The sequence below is a fragment of the Triticum urartu genome, chromosome 6A (genome assembly GCF_056163025.1).
Source record: "Triticum urartu cultivar PI428250 chromosome 6A, HENAU_Tu73, whole genome shotgun sequence".
NCBI classification, from domain to species: Eukaryota; Viridiplantae; Streptophyta; class Magnoliopsida; order Poales; family Poaceae; genus Triticum; species Triticum urartu.
Genome location: NC_141878.1, coordinates 40,212,914 through 40,229,086, shown reverse-complemented (window position 1 = coordinate 40,229,086; position 16,173 = coordinate 40,212,914).

The window sequence follows — 16,173 nt, the reverse complement described above, 5'->3', positions numbered from 1 at the left end:
TTTGGAAAGGGTCCCGGCGGACTAGCTGTTCCGAATGACGCTGAGGGACACGCACCCATGTGGAAGAAGAAATCTATATTCTTCGACCTACCCTACTGGAAAGAGCTAGAGGTCCGCTCTTCAATCGATGTGATGCACGTGACGAAGAACCTTTGCGTGAACCTGTTAGGCTTCTTGGGCGTGTATGGGAAGACAAAAGATACACCTGAGGCACGGGAGGACCTGCAACGTTTGCATGAAAAATACGGCATGCCTTCGAAGCAGTATGAAGGTCCTGCCAGCTACGCTCTTATGAAAGAAGAGAAAGAAATTTTCTTTGAATGCCTACTTAGTATGAAGGTCCCGACTGGCTTCTCGTCGAATATAAAGGGAATAATAAATATGCTAGAGAAAAAGTTCCAGAACCTAAAGTCTCATGACTGCCACGTGATTATGACGCAACTGCTTCCGGTTGCATTGAGGGGGCTTCTACCGGAAAACGTCTGATTAGCCATTGTGAAGCTATGTGCATTCCTCAATGCAATCTCTCAGAAGGTGATCGATCCAGAAATCATACCAAGGCTAAGGAGTGATGTGGCGCAATGTCTTGTCAGTTTTGAGCTGGTGTTCCCACCATCCTTCTTCAATATCATGATGCACGTCCTAGTTCATCTAGTCGACGAGATTGTCATTCTGGGGCCCGTATTTCTACACAATATGTTCCCCTTTGAGAGGTTCATGGGAGTCCTAAAGAAATATGTCTGTAACCGCCCTAGGCCAGAAGGAAGCATCTCCATGGGCCATCAAACAGAGGATGTCATCGGGTTTTGTGTTGACTTCATTCCTGGCCTTACGAAGATAGGTCTCCCTAAATCGCGGTATGAGGGGAGACTAACTGGAAAAGGCACGCTAGGAGAGGACTCAATAATATGTAGGGACGGGCATTCTTGGTCTAATGCACACTACACAGTTTTACAGAACTCTACCTTGGTGACCCCATATGTCGATGAACACAAGAATAGTCTGCGCTCCAAACAGCCGGAGCAGTGCGACGACTGGATTACATGTGAACACATCAGGACTTTCAGCAGTTGGTTGGAAACACGTCTCAGAGGTGACAACATTGTTTGTGATGAGCTGTACTTGTTGTCCACGGGACCATCTTTGACTGTATTGATTTACAAAGGATACGAGATAAATGGGAATACATTTTACACGATTGAACAAGATCAAAAGAGCACCAACCAAAACAGCGGTGTCCGCTTTGATGCAACAACCGAGAAGGGAAAGGACACATATTATGGTTACATAGTGGACATATGGGAACTTGACTACGGACATGATTTTAAGGTCCCTTTGTTTAAGTGCAAATGGGTCAATCTGTTAGGCGGCGGGGTACAGGTAGACTCACAGTACGGAATGACAACAGTGGATCTGAAAAATCTTGGGTACACTGACGAACCGTTCGTCCTAGCCAATGATGTGGCACAGGTTATCTATGTGAAGGACATGTCTACCAGACCGAGAAAAAGAAAAGATAAGGAAGCGAATACATCATACGATGAGCCAAAGCGCCACATAGTTCTTTCAGGAAAAATGGACATCGTGGGAGTGGAGGGCAAGACAGACATGTCTGAAGATTATGAAAAGTTTCATGAAATTCCTCCCTTCAAAGTCAAGGCTGATCCAAGCATCCTGATAAACGATGAAGATTATCCATGGTTACGGCGCAATAAGCAAATGACACAAGCGAAAAAGTGAAGACTTTCTCCTGCAACTATTATGATGATACCATGCCAACTTTGTAACAGACAAGTATGATACCATTCTCCGTTTTGTACATGCACATGCTATGCCAACTTTTTCAGAGTTCATTTCAAATGCTTTAATGTCTTATGGTTTGGCCCTCGTAATACCATTAATCCCGGTTCACTCCTTGTCAACAATGTTCTCACCAAGAACACTCTCAAGAGGGCAACAAACTTGTGATTCACACAAATTTCAAAGAATTCAAATTTTAACTATTCTAATTTGAAAACTAATGGCACTAACAGAAAGTTTATAATTTTTCTAAAACTAAAAGCAAAAAGAATTAAAAAATAAAGCAACAAACAAAAGAAAATAAATAATGCAGAAAACAAAACAAAAAAACTGAAATAAAAATAAAAATAGCAACAATAAGTATTTTTTTGTAAGTAGAAACAAAATAAAATAAATAAAGCAACAAAGAAAACAAAAAAAGTATTTTCAAATTTGAAAACTAATGGCAATAACAAAAAGTTTATAATTTTTCTAAAACTAAAAGCATAAGGAATTAAAAAATAAAGCAAAAAAACAAAAGAAAAGAAAATAAATAAAGCAACAAAAAAACAAAAAAAGTGCCACCTACTGGGCCCCCACAGCCTGAATACGACTATAAACCCATCCATGGGCCAGGATTCAGGCCCGCAGGAGGCCCAGTAGGCCCACAGGCATAGCAGTGACAATTAGGCCCGTAAGCCTGCAATGGAGAGAAGCTCGAGAGGGGTGCGGCAGTGGGGCTTATAAACCACTACGCACCCCTCTCAACTAGCGAGGTGGGACTAAACTTTCGACGCGGGCGCAGCAGCACAAGGCCTTTGGTCCCGGTTGGTGGCACCAACCGGGACTAAAGGTGGGCATTGGTCCCGATTGGTGCCACGAACCGGTACCAATGACCCCCTTTAGTCCCGGTTGGTGCCACCAACCGGGACCAAAGGCCGCCGCTTCCCGCCCTTTGGGCTGCTGAAAAGTGGCCTTTGGTCCCGGTTGGTGGCACCAACCGGGACTAATGCCCACCTTTAGTCCCGGTTGCTGCGATGAACCGGGACTAAAGGCTCTGCTATATAAGTCCACACTTAGGAAATTTTCACTCTCATCTTGCAGTTGCCGCCCCTGACGACGCCGACGCCGCCAGGCTGCCCCGACGCCGCCCGTCCCCGTCGTCGCCGTCGCCCGCGCCCCTGCCCCGGCCCGCCCCCGTCGCCGTCGCCCGCGTCCCTGCCCCGGCGCGCGCCGCCCCGGCCCGCCCTCGCCGTCGCCCGCGTCGGCCCCTTCCCCGACGCGCGCCGCCCCGGCCCGCCGTCGCCGTTGCCCGCGCCCCCTACCCCGAGCGCGCGCCCACTGCCCCGTCGCCATCCTCGCCGCCGACCCCGCGGCCCTCCTGGTCCGGCCGGCGCCCTCCCTAGCTAGCATTTTTTTCATATATATGCTTTCTTTTCATATATATGCTTGTTATATATATATATATATGTTCTCTGTGTATATATATGTTCATGTATATATGCAAAAGATAGTTTTTTAGAAAAAAATAGGATTTTTTTCTGTTCAGAGATTTTTTTGGTGATATTAATTATTGTAAATATGCAAATGTTTGTATATTCATATGAACAATGAATTAGGCAATACTACTTCATGTATTTTTAAGAAGGAAGAAGAAGAAAAAGAATGAGAGGAAAAAGGAAATAAGAAGAGGAAGAAAGGAGAAGAAGAGGGGAGAGGAAGAAGAGGAGAAATAAATAAGAAGAAGAAAAAAGAAGAAAAAGAAGAGGAGAAGAAGAAAGGAATATTTTCTCTTCTTCTCCTCTATTCCTTTCTTCTTCTCCTCTTTTTTTTCTTCTTTTTTTTCTTCGATCTTCTCCTCTTTTTATTTCTTCTTCGTTTTCTTATGTTTTATCGGGTCTGTCATCGTCGATATACCTCTCCCGATAACTTGAACACGCGGGGGGGGGGGGGGGGTCGATATACCCCCTCCCCGATAACATCATTTTCCCGTGTATGTATCTCATCGTTGTCGATATTACCCCCTCCCGGTAACTTCAACACGAGGGGGGTCGATATATATACCCCCTCCCCGATAATATTATTTTCCCATGTACGTATATCATCATTGTCGATATAAATATACCCCTCCCGATAACTTCAACACGTGGGGGGGGTCGATATACCCCCTCCCCGATAATATTATTTTCCCATGTACGTATATCGTCGTTGTCGATATAAATGTACCCCCTCCCCGATAACATTATTTCCCCGTGTATGTATCTCATCATTGTCGATATTACCCCCTCCCGGATAACTTCGACAGTGAAAACTCTCGAGGAGTACACCCAAACTAATATATCCACGTGTTGTCATGCTTGTGTAATAATTGCCATGTTGTAATATATATTTGCAGAAACAATGGAGCACGGACGAGACGAGGAAGCAGAAGAGAGGTTGCGGGACATAATCTTAGACGGAGGTGATGTCATGCCGTGTTTTCTTAATGGCAATGATGGTCTGGAAGAACAGCAAGGTGAAGAAGCAGGTCCGGAAGAACAGCAAGGTGAAGAAGCAGGTCCGGAAGAACAGGGTGACGGCTCCGGTGACCGAACAGAGTCCGGCCAGGTAAATATATTAGTTAAGCCTGTGCTGAGACTAGCTAATTGATGCATTCATTGTTTTGGTACGTACACATATTAATTAACTCTCGTCTTTCTTATTTTTTCTAGCCCTCCGGATCGAGCACAACTTCGGTAAAGAGACGAGGCCCGAAGAAGAAGTTGCGCGAGGATGAAAGGTTTGAGATCACAGCAATCGCGTGCTACGGCCTACCGATTGAACCCATCCGGACGAAGGATGCATTTACTGCTCAGTGCGGGGTTCTTGTTAGGGACAAGATCCCAATCAGCATCCACCAATGGTTTAAGCCGGCTACAGAAGACCCTGAGGTGTCTTATATCAATGATATGCAGAAAGATGATCTTTGGAAGGAGCTGAAGGCAAATTTCACCCTACCGCCAGAGGAGGATCCGGAGAAGCCGGTTATAGAGCAATTAATTAAGTCTGCTGCTCTTAAGAACATGGCAGAGCTATTTAGGAGGTGGAAGAATGAGCTGAAAAGGTTTGTCGACAAAGAAGAGACACCAGAATTCAAGGGCAAATATGAGAAGATCAGAGATTTATGGCCCGCATTTGTGGCCCACAAGACATCGGATAAGAGTAAGAAGATGTCGGAGACAAACAAGAAAAATGTTGCGAAGAAGATGCTTCACCATCGCACGGGGTCAGGTGGCTACCTCAAAGGCCGGCCTAAGTGGGCAAAGGCTGAGACTGATCTGCTTGATAAAGGGATCGAACCAGAGACAATGAACTGGCCAGACCGTTGCCGGACTTGGTTCTTCGGGACTGGCGGATCCTTGGACCCTGTAACAGGGAAGTGCATTTGGACGGACGAGCAACTTGACATACCCTTGAAGAAGCTTCAGTACTATATCGATGCAGCGCAGAAAGGGACATTCCTTCCAGACAGAGAGAACGACGAGCTCACAAAGGCCCTCAGAAATCCTGAGCACCCTGGACGGACACGAGGCACGCCAGGCTCCATTCCATGGAAGGCTGGGTTTCCGGATGCAGGCGGTTACAAAAGCCACGGGAGGAGGAAGAAAGTGCAGCAGGCCGAACTGCAGGCGCTGCACGCAAGGGTAGCCGCGATAGAGGAACGAGAAGCAAATCACAGCAAACGACTTGCCGAAGCTTCCCCTGAAGCTACCCCGCCATCTCAGCGGAGAAGCAGCGTGGCTTCCACCGAGCTGCTTCAGCCGGAGCATGTCTTGACGGCTCCTGCCAGCTATCCCGTGGATGCTATCACGGAGTCTCAAAATTGCCACCTTATGACGCAATGGATTAATATGAAGGTCAAGGCGGCTGTTGGCTCTGTTTTTCCTAATGAACCCGGCGCAACTTTTCACTACCGGCCGATTCCAGAAGGATATGCTAAGTTGATGGTGGATGAAATAACGGAGGGATTTGAGGACCTCCCGCTTGACCACCCTACCGGAGAAGGGGAGACTCGGCTGGGTTCTTCTCTGAAGACTCCATGCCTATGGCGGAAGGAGCTCATCAACCTTCCGAACTGGATGCCTCCGCCTCCTCCTCCTCCTCTGGCGAGTCAAGGCACTCCGCCCCCTCCACCGCCTCCTCCTCCGGCGAGTGACGATCAGGGCCCTCGGCCGGCTCCTTCTCCAGCGCGTGGCGGCACTCCGCCTCCTTCTCCGCCTGCGCCGGCGCGCCCGAGCAGCCAGCCTCCTCCTTCTCCGCCTCGTCAGCAAGGGCGGAAGAGACCCGCCGCCGCTCCGGCAGCTGCTCTCCTCTGCCTCGTAAGCAAGTAAAGAAGACAGTCGCTCCGTCAGCTCGGCCGGCGTCTAGCAGTACAGCCAGAGGCGGGAGGACATACAGTTTCGGTCCTTCTCTGAAGACTCCAGAGAAGTTACCATACGAGAGGACCCAGGAGGAGAACGTGAAGATCGCGCGAACCGAAGTGGATGACTGGTTTCAAGGGTTGAAAGCAAAGAGACATCCACCTCTGGAGGAGAAGGTAGATCCGGTGAAAGCGAAGCGCACTCTGGCTGCCCTGGCAAAACCACCCAAGTCTCCGCCGAAAGGCAACTATGAGCGCATTATTGGAAAGACATGGGCCGAAGCGGAGCGGTCGGGAAGTACAGTCAGTTATCAAAGGATGAAAGAACGACGAGCAGCTGGGAAACAAATTGCCCAGCTCGGCAAACAAGGGAATCAATCGTGCCCCCCGCTCAAGGTGCCTAGCGACATCGTTGATCCGAGGATGGTGCCCGGTTATAGCAATCTTGGAGATTACCTGCCCGACGATGTACATTATGATTTCATGGACGTGTAGATACACAGATACGAGTACGGGAAGCCTCTCGTCAAAGATGAAAGATCTCTATCAACGATGATGCGAAGATTGCATGATTGGTACTTGAAAATCTGCAGAGAGTCTGGGGGGGAGTACTTTGTATGTGAGAGTTAAAAAGGAGCATGACCTCGTTGGAATTGATCTGTTGCCTATTCCATTTGAGGAGTTCTATCAGTTTTTTAATCAATTGGCCCTCGATAAAGCAACGGTCACCTGCTACTGTCTGTAAGTACTACTACTTCTGTCATTAAGTCTCTCTATATAGCTCAGCTCTTTTATTGCATGTATTTATAATTATCCTCACTATATTAATTATGCAGATTGAAGATCGCCGAATTGAAGAAAAAAGACAAGTCGGTGATATTGGGTTCATTAACACATATCTCATAGATGCAACTGAGGTTGAATTTCATGCCGCAGATACCGAGGCCAACTTGCTACGATCATTCAAAATAAATGAAAACAAAGATATAATACTCTTTCCTTACAACTTCAAGTGAGTGTTACTGTCTTGTGCATATTCGGTTTCCCTTATATATTAGTCCAGGTTATAGTAATGTAATTGATGAGTTATGCATGCGTGCGCAGGTACCACTATATTCTCCTAGAGATTAGGCTTGAGCAGGGAGTAGTAACTGTCTTGGACTCTAAACGAAAAGATCCCCAGGAGTATGCGGACATGACTCAAATACTCCATAAGTAAGTTAAATCGATCATTATCCACCATATCAGCAACTTCATTTCTGATATCAAATAATTGTTTTCTTTGTCTGGCAGGGTTTGGAGAAAATTCACCAAAAAAGCTCCGGGACTGCCGAAGGAGCTGCAATTTAGACACCCGAAAATAAGTACTATAGTAGCATGTTCCGCTCATCTCCTAGCTATTGATTCAATCGCTAGTTTCATCAATACCATTTGGCATTCTTGATTATCTGTTTGATTGACCTCTATTTCTTGTAAAGTGGTTGTGGCAGGTCCAAGGGAATGATTTCTGTGGATACTACGTTTGCGAGTCCATCCGCCACACGACCTATGAGCGGGGCTACTCTGCCGAACAATATGAAGTGCGTAAATAACAATATTCACAATTTTATTTTATTATCATCATTTGTGTTGAGTTTCATTCATATATATATATATGTATTGACCCCCTTCTTCAAATTAGATGTTCCGGATGCGGGATGAAGTCCTAGAACCAGATCGCATGCGAGCAATTCAAGAGGAATTGGCGGCATTCTTTCTTGACCACGTGATCGCTGAAGACGGAGAATACTATGTGGACCATGCGTCCGTAATTTAGGAGATTATATTTGTAAGAGATAATTATTGTATATATGTAGCCGGTAGTGTCGGATAGATATACGAGAACTTGTAGTTCGACCAATCTCTCGGAGAAGGAGAGGTGGTCGATATCACTTCTCTATGTATGCATATATGTTCATGACGATCTTCTGTTTCCTTCGTTTGCTTACTAGCTAGCTAGCGTGTCTAGTCCTCTCTATACGTATGTATAGTACGTAGCGTCGACCAAGCACGGACATAAGAGAGGACACTTCTCTCTATTAATTAGCTATCTAACACAATATATACCTAAATTAACCCCCCAAAACCCCCAACCCCCCTTCAAAAAAAACAAAAACCCCAGCCACAGAAATGCTGACGCGTGGATGCCTATTGGTCCCGGTTGGTGCCACCAACCGGGACCAAAGGCCCTCCTGCCTGGGCTCAGCGCGCAGGCCACGTGGAGGCCCATCTGTCCCGATTCTGGTTAGAACCGGGACTAAAGGGTCAGGGCATTAGTAACGACCCTTTAGTCCCGGTTCTGGAACCGGGACAAAAGGCCCTTATGAACCGGGACAATAGGCCCGTTTTCTACTAGTGCTGCCATGGGAGAGGAGAACGTGGGTGTGCGACAGTAAAGGCTACGGCGAGAAGATGAGGTGGAGCGAGGATAGTAAAGGCTACGACGAGGATGCGGGATAGGCATCGTCCACGTCGACGCGGGAATAATTGCTTTAACTAAAAAAATAAACTAGTTCTATTAATTTTCTTGCTAAAAATAAACTACTTCTATAGTAAAATAAACCAGTTTTATTAAATCAACTAGTTCAACTACTAAGCACTTACTATAAATAGAATAATGTAGTACTTACTAAAAATAAACAAGTTTACCTAGTTCTAACTAATTCCATTAAACACTTTCTAAGTAGTACTAATTACTAAAAGTTATCGGGGAGAGGGGTATATCGACAACGACATACCCGATAACAAAAATAAGAAGAGGAAGAAGAAGAAAAAAAGAGGAGAAGAAGAAAGGAATAGAGGAGGAGATCGAAGAAAAAAAAGAAAAAAAGAGGACTCCTCTATTCCTTCTTCTTCTCCTCTTTTTTTTCCTTCTTTTTCATCTTCTTATTTATTTCTCCTGTTATTCCTCTCCTCTTCTTCTTATTTTTCTTCTTCTTCTCCTTCTTCCTCTTCTTATTTTCCTTTTTTCTCTCCTTCTTTTTTTTCTAAATATGAACATATACATAAATGACTTTGATCATACATAATTTTCAGATTCCTACACAATATGAACATATACGTAAATTGACAAAGAAAATTCTATGAACAAAAAAAATCATAAAAATTCTATGAACAAAATTACAACAGAAAAAAATCATAAAAATTCTATGAACAAAATTACAACAGAAAAAAATCATAAAAAATCTATGAACAAAATAAAAATTCTATAAACAAAATTACAACAAAAAAATTCATAAAAATTCTATGAAAAAATTGACATATTCTTTGCATATATATGAACACACAAACTTTTGCATATGCAACAATAATATCACCAAAAAATGTATGAACAGAAAAAAATTCTAACTTTTGCATCTAAACTATACATCTAAATTAACTACAACAACTCAATTAACTATACATCTAAACTACGCATCTAAATTAACTACAACAACTCAATTAACTATACATCCTAAATTACGCATCTAAATTAACTACACATCTAAATTAGGAAATTACGCAACGGGCCGGGGCGGCGATCGACGAGGAGGCCGGCAGGACACGGGGGCGACGGAGAGGGGCGCGGCGACGGCGACGGTGAGAGGCGCGGAGACGGCGACGGTGAGGGGGCGCGGCGCGATGGGCGATGAGGAGGCAAGGGGTGGCGACGGCGACGGTGAGGGGCACGGCGTCGGCGGCGAGTAGGCAGGGGGGCACGGGGCGGCGACGGCGTCTGGGCCGCGCGGGACGGCGTCGGAGGCAGGGCGACGGCGAGGCGCAGATCGAGGGGCAGCCTGGCGGCGTCGTCGGGCGGGGAAGACGAACTAAATGAAAAATTTCACAAGTGCTACTTATATAGACGAACATTGGTTCCGGTTCGTGACAGAAACCGGGACGAATGCGACCTTTAGTCCCGGTTGGTGCCACCAACCGAGACCAAAGGCCACTTTTCGGCAGCCCAAATGGCGGGAAGCGGCGGCCTTTGGTCCCGGTTGGTGCCACCAGCCAGGACTAAAGGGGGGCATTGGTCCCGGTTGGTGCCACGAACCGGGACCAATTCCCCCTTTAGTCTCGGTTGGTGCCACCAACCGGGACCAGTGGCCTTGCGCTGGCGCGGTGGTGAGAGTTTAGTCCCACCTCGCTAGTTGAGAGTGGCCAGCACCTGTTTATAAGATCCGCTGCCTCTTTCCTCTCGAATTCCTCTGAAATGCAGGCTTATGGGCCTAATTGGACACTGCAATGCATGTGGGCCTACTGGGCCTGCTGCGGGCCTGAATCCTGGCCCATGGTTGGGTTTCTAGTCGTATTCAAGCCGTGCTGGCCCAGTAGGTGGCTTTTTTTTTCTTTTTTTCTATTTATTTTTTCGTTTCTACTTAGAACTAAATACTTACAGTTTTTTAGTGATTTCTTTTTTCTTTTAGGTCACAAAAATTATAAACTTTCTGTTAGTGCTATTAGCTTTAAAATTTGAATAGTTTAAATTTGAATTTTTTAAAATTTGTGTGAATCACTAGTTTACTAAATTTGTGTGAAATTTTTTCTTTCTTTTTCTTTCGTGCGAGGACGGGTGGATCGTGGGAGGGGATATTTTTTCACGTACGAGGAGGAGGGTCGGTTAGCGAACGGGGTGGGGGCAAGCGAAGGTTGAACCATCACGACGTTCGATTCTTCTTTAATAATAGAGAAATACAGGAAAAGAACCACCATATATGTGAAGGAGCGAGCTTTTGTGAAATAGAACATCGCTGAGGCAAGTTGGCTAATGCGTTTCAATTAGGATAGGATAGGAGTGACACTTAGTACTTAGAAGCTCTCTTGCTCCTCTTAAGAACTTAAAAGGTCCTTTCTTTTCTTTTCTCGATAATACATGTTGGGAGACCAGCTCATGAACATAAAGCATTCCAGCGAGGATGCACATACTTAATATGGGTTGTACGTGTTAGGAGACCAGCTCATGAACAGAAAGCATTCCAGCGAGGATGCACATACTTAATATGGTTTGGCTCATAACATAGTTGAAATTCGTTGTCTCAATAGTGCTTCACATTAATTTTGGTAGAAACATATTTCACATTAATTTTGGTAGAAACATATTTCACATTAATTTTAATTAAGAGGAGCAGGGGCATTTCCTCAATGAGATGGCAGATGCAAGCAATTGTGATCAGCAGAAAAGGCTAAATCGTTAGGGTGCCGACGACATAGATCAATGGAATAAATGCTCACAAATGAAATGACAGTGAAGGGGATATGAATCTTGACTCTGGGTTGAACAAAGTAAATGGGATAAGCTTACCTTGCCACAGAGACGACTGACGCCCAACTTCAAGAAAAAAGGCGAGTACGCCAAGCAAAATCTGCAAGGGAAATCTTAATTGACATGGTACCACCTGGACATACCAAGACATCATCCGGATGTCTAAAATGCACCTCGCCTGCTGGAATCACCCTCGCCTCAATGAAAGAAATATAGCCCAGTTTGACCCTGAATATGAAGCAAAAAGCATAATGAGACATGCCGAACCTGCAATGAATGAATGAATTGTCTGAACCTACACTGGATAGCTCATGTCTTGACTGTCGCTCACGCTCTTGTCCAGCTTGCTACACCGTGCGCAGTGCTCACTAGCGCTCGCCATCTCCCAGCCGGCGAGCTTTCTTACTAATGCATCAATAACATGTATGAATTTTTCTCCAATTCCACAGATACGAAGAAGGCATTGCAGTGATACAATTTTCCAAACTCATGGCATGATTCGAGACAATATAGAAATGCGGGAAAAATACAGTAGTGAAAAGGGAAGCCGTCTCCATCGCTGGTATAGACTAATGGCCTCTTGAGTGAGTGAACAAATATAAAAAATCCGCAACTGAGGTTGCTTAAATGTAAACATTTTCCCATGTACTCCTAGGCAGATTTGTAATGGGCAATGACACGTAGTGTCTGCAATGTCCAGGAGGAAAATTCCTCTCGACATCTCCTGCCTTGCCATGGCCGGTTGCACCTCGGGGTCGGCAGCTGCCCTCTAACGGAGAAAGGGAGAGATGTAGAAGGAGAGAGAGAGAGAGAGAGAGATGTAGAGAGGGGAGAGAGCCTGACTGAACCTGGGACCACAACGACCTCGTCCGGGTTGAGCTCGTCCTCCCGCGGCTTCCTCACGACGGCAGCTCTCGGCGCCGCTCACCTGCGAGCGCAGCGGCGACGACGGGGACGGCGGATCTGCGAGCGCTATGGCCATGGTCGTCACCTGACCCGCTCGCTCTCCCTCTCCTCTTCCCTTCCCGTCGCCTGACCCGCTCGCTCTCCCTCTTCTCTTCTCTTCCCTTCCCTTCTGAAAACGGGAGGGGGAGGTTGCGGGCGGAGGCTGGCCGGAGGAGACGGGCGCGAGTGGCGGCGGTTGGCCGGGTGGAGGAGACAATGGCGGCGAGGCAGGGAGGCGGGCGCGGTCTAGCTAGTGTTTGGAGAGAGAGAAAGGAGAGGGGTGCGGCGCAAGTGCGGGATGGGCAGTAGGCTAGGTTACCTCCACCGGAGCGGCTGTCCTTTATACGTCTGTATGCAAAATGATGAAAATGCCCTCGGCGGGGCACGGAAATAACAGGCGGTGGCAGCAGCACTGTTCATGGAGAATTAGAGGCGACGTGGCTACCTTCATCCTGCCTATGACTTCTTGAGGGTTTACTAGCAAAAGAGCCCGTGCGTTGCAACGGGAGAGAAAACATAACACACGCTCTTAACTCAACAACCATCACTCAAGACCACAATAGGTCCATCTCCTTTATTTTTGCGAGGCATTATATTTGTGTTGCCGCTTATCCTCCTTCTCACCCTCGCCGGTGATGGCCTTGGTGTTCACACAAAACAACAAAAAACGTGTTTGAATATGGTTAATCCTAAGGCGTCTCTCTCCCTCTCTCCTCCCTTCCTCTCTCTCTCTCACTCGCTATAGTGGGGTGTTTATTTGCAATCGGATCGCCGCCGGTACGAAAGAAAAACGGATCTTGCGCTATAAATTATAAGTTTGCTTCCAAAACAATTTTTTTAAAAATATTTAACAGGTAAAATTAACATCATATTTAGATTCCACACATTTTTTTAATAAAAATTCATATATAATATGTTAAAATCATAGTTACGGTTTAAAAGATACAGATAATTTAGAAAATCATTTGTTTGACTTAAATATATTCCAAAATAATATTTAAAAATACTTAACAGGTAAAAATAATCTCATATTCATATTCTACATATTTTTTAATCAAATTTCATATATAACATGTTCAAATCGGAGTTACGGTTTAAAAGATATGAATGATTTTAAAAAGCATTTGTTTGACTTAAATATGATCCGCGGATGAATTACCTAAAACATCAGGGGCGGTTCGAAAAATGTAAAATAATGGTTCGGGTGTGACTTAAGTCTGGATGACGGGTTGATTTCAAGAAAACACGGGGACTTTTGTGTAAAATATGAAAAAACGATCCGTTTTAACTTAAAACAGGATTGCAGGTTCAATTCTCCGAAATAGAGGGACTTTTCTGAAAAATGCCATGACGGACGACCAAAAACCCAATTTACTTTATTATTACTAGAAAAGGGCACGTGCGTTGCAACGGGAGAAAAAAATATCATAATCTCAAATGTAATTATGTAACACTTTTTTAATTCAATTTTTGCAAACCTAAGAAATAAAGTTACATTGAGTATTTCTTTTTGGACTATGGAATTTGGGCGTATCATAGCAATGTTTGTCATGACCCATTTCAGCTCTCCGATGAAAGAGTCTTTCAATCATTTTTATTTTTGTTGTTAAGAAAAACATGAATATATATTTAATTTAAGAAGGTGTTTTATCTAATTTTTTAGAATATTTTTAAAATGGAATCATTTTTGTGGTGACTAACATTTTTTGGAATATTATGTTTCATTTGTAATAGCTTTTGTGAGAGCATCAAACTATGATGCATCCTAAACATAATTTTAAAAATGATTAACTTGCAAGATAATAGCATATTTAAAATCTACATATTTTTCTGAGAAATTTTCATATATAACATGTTAGATTTGAAGTTAGGATTTGACAGATACCAGTATTTTTAAAATATTTGAATTTGAAAAAAAGAAATTAAACAAAGAGAAAAAAGCAGTTCAGGTCGAGCAGCGGTTACGTGGTGCAACCAAAAGAAAAGAAAGAAAAAATAAGGTGGAGAAGAGATCTAACCCGTGGTGCAGCCAAAAGAAAAAAGAAAAAATAAGGGGGAGAAGGGATCGAACCCGTGGTGCAGCCAAAAGAAAAGAAAGAAAAAAAAATAAGGGGGAGCAAGGATCAAACCCGGGTCTACAGGACGCAAGACACAAGCTCCATCCAGCGGGCTAGGAAAGTATGCTTGCGATATGTGAGAGTGTTGCGCAATATGAACCAAACACAAGGTGGATGCAGCCGTGAAACGTTTTTTCTCACTTACCGGTGGCATAGCGGGTAATTAGTGCGAACTTCAGGGGCAATTTTCCTGACGGACGACCAGAAGCACTATTTGCTTTATTATTATTATTATTATTATTATCATTATCATTATTATTATTATTATTACTAGCAAAAGAGCCCTTGCTTTGTAAGGGGAGAAAAAAACAACACACACTCTTAACGAACAAGCATCACTCAAGACCACAATAGGTCCATCTCCTTTAGTTTAGCGACAGATCATATTTGTGTTGCCGCTTATCCTTCTTCTCACCCTCGCCGGCGGTGGCCTTAGTGTTCACACTAACGAAAACGTGTTTGAATGTGGTTAATCCTAAGACGTCTCTTTGTCCCTCTCTCCTCCCTCTCCCTCTCTCTCTCTCGCTTTCTCTCACACTCGCGATGAGAAATATGTTGTTTTTCCCTGCGACGTATTCAAAGGTATGCATGTGTAGTTCTCGATGTTTTCTTTTCCCTATATGATTATAGTGGGTGTTTATTTGCAATCCGGATCACCGCCTGTACCAAAGAAAAATGGATCGTGCGCTATAGTTATAAGTTTGCTTCCAAAATAATATCTAAAAAATATTTAACAGGTAAAGTGAACATCATATTCAGATTTCACACATTTTTCTAATCAAATTTCATATATAACATGTTAAAATCGGAGTTACGGTTTAAAAGATACGTATAATTCAGAAAACCATTTGTTTGACTTAAATATCTTCTAAAATAATATTTATAAATATTTAACAGGCTAAAATAATCTTATATTCATATTCTACATATTTATCTAATCAAATTTCATATATGACATGTTTAAATCGGGGTTACGCTTTAAAAGACATGGATGGTTTAGAAAAACATTTGTTTGACTTAAATATGATCCGAGGATGGAATACCTAAAAAGTTAGAGGGGGTTTCAAAAAACTATAAAATAACGGTTCGGTGTGACTTAAATCCGGACTGCGGGTTGATTTCATGAAAACGCAGGGACTTTTTTGCAAAAGGGTGCGACGGACGGGCATAAACACTCCGTGCTTTATTATTAGGTAGAGATTATTAAGTAAAGATATGTTCAATGCTCGGCTGTGAGTTCCCATTTTTTTAGCTGTGTAATATTTGGAGAGAGAGAGGAGGCGCAGATAACGTGCAGGTGGGTACTGGGAGGTTATCCCTTCATGGGAGGTGGGAGGTTGAACCCAAACACTACACATACGCTGTCGTTGTTGCTAGACATGTGTTGCTGTATGTGGGTTTTTGTCGTAGTGGCTAGCACATTTCGTCGAGACGCTGTCATCTGCACCGCGCGTCTGCAACTCGAGGCAATGGATCCACCGATCAAGGCGTACCTCGATAAGCTCACAACCACTAGCAACGTGTTCTTAACGACCTCCGCACAACACAACTGCGGGTTGCAAACTGGCGATATCGAGGAACTGGTCAAGTGGCGACGAATTTAGCATTCCGTGGCTAGTCGCAAGCTGCTGTGATCGAGGATCTGCTGAGATGGC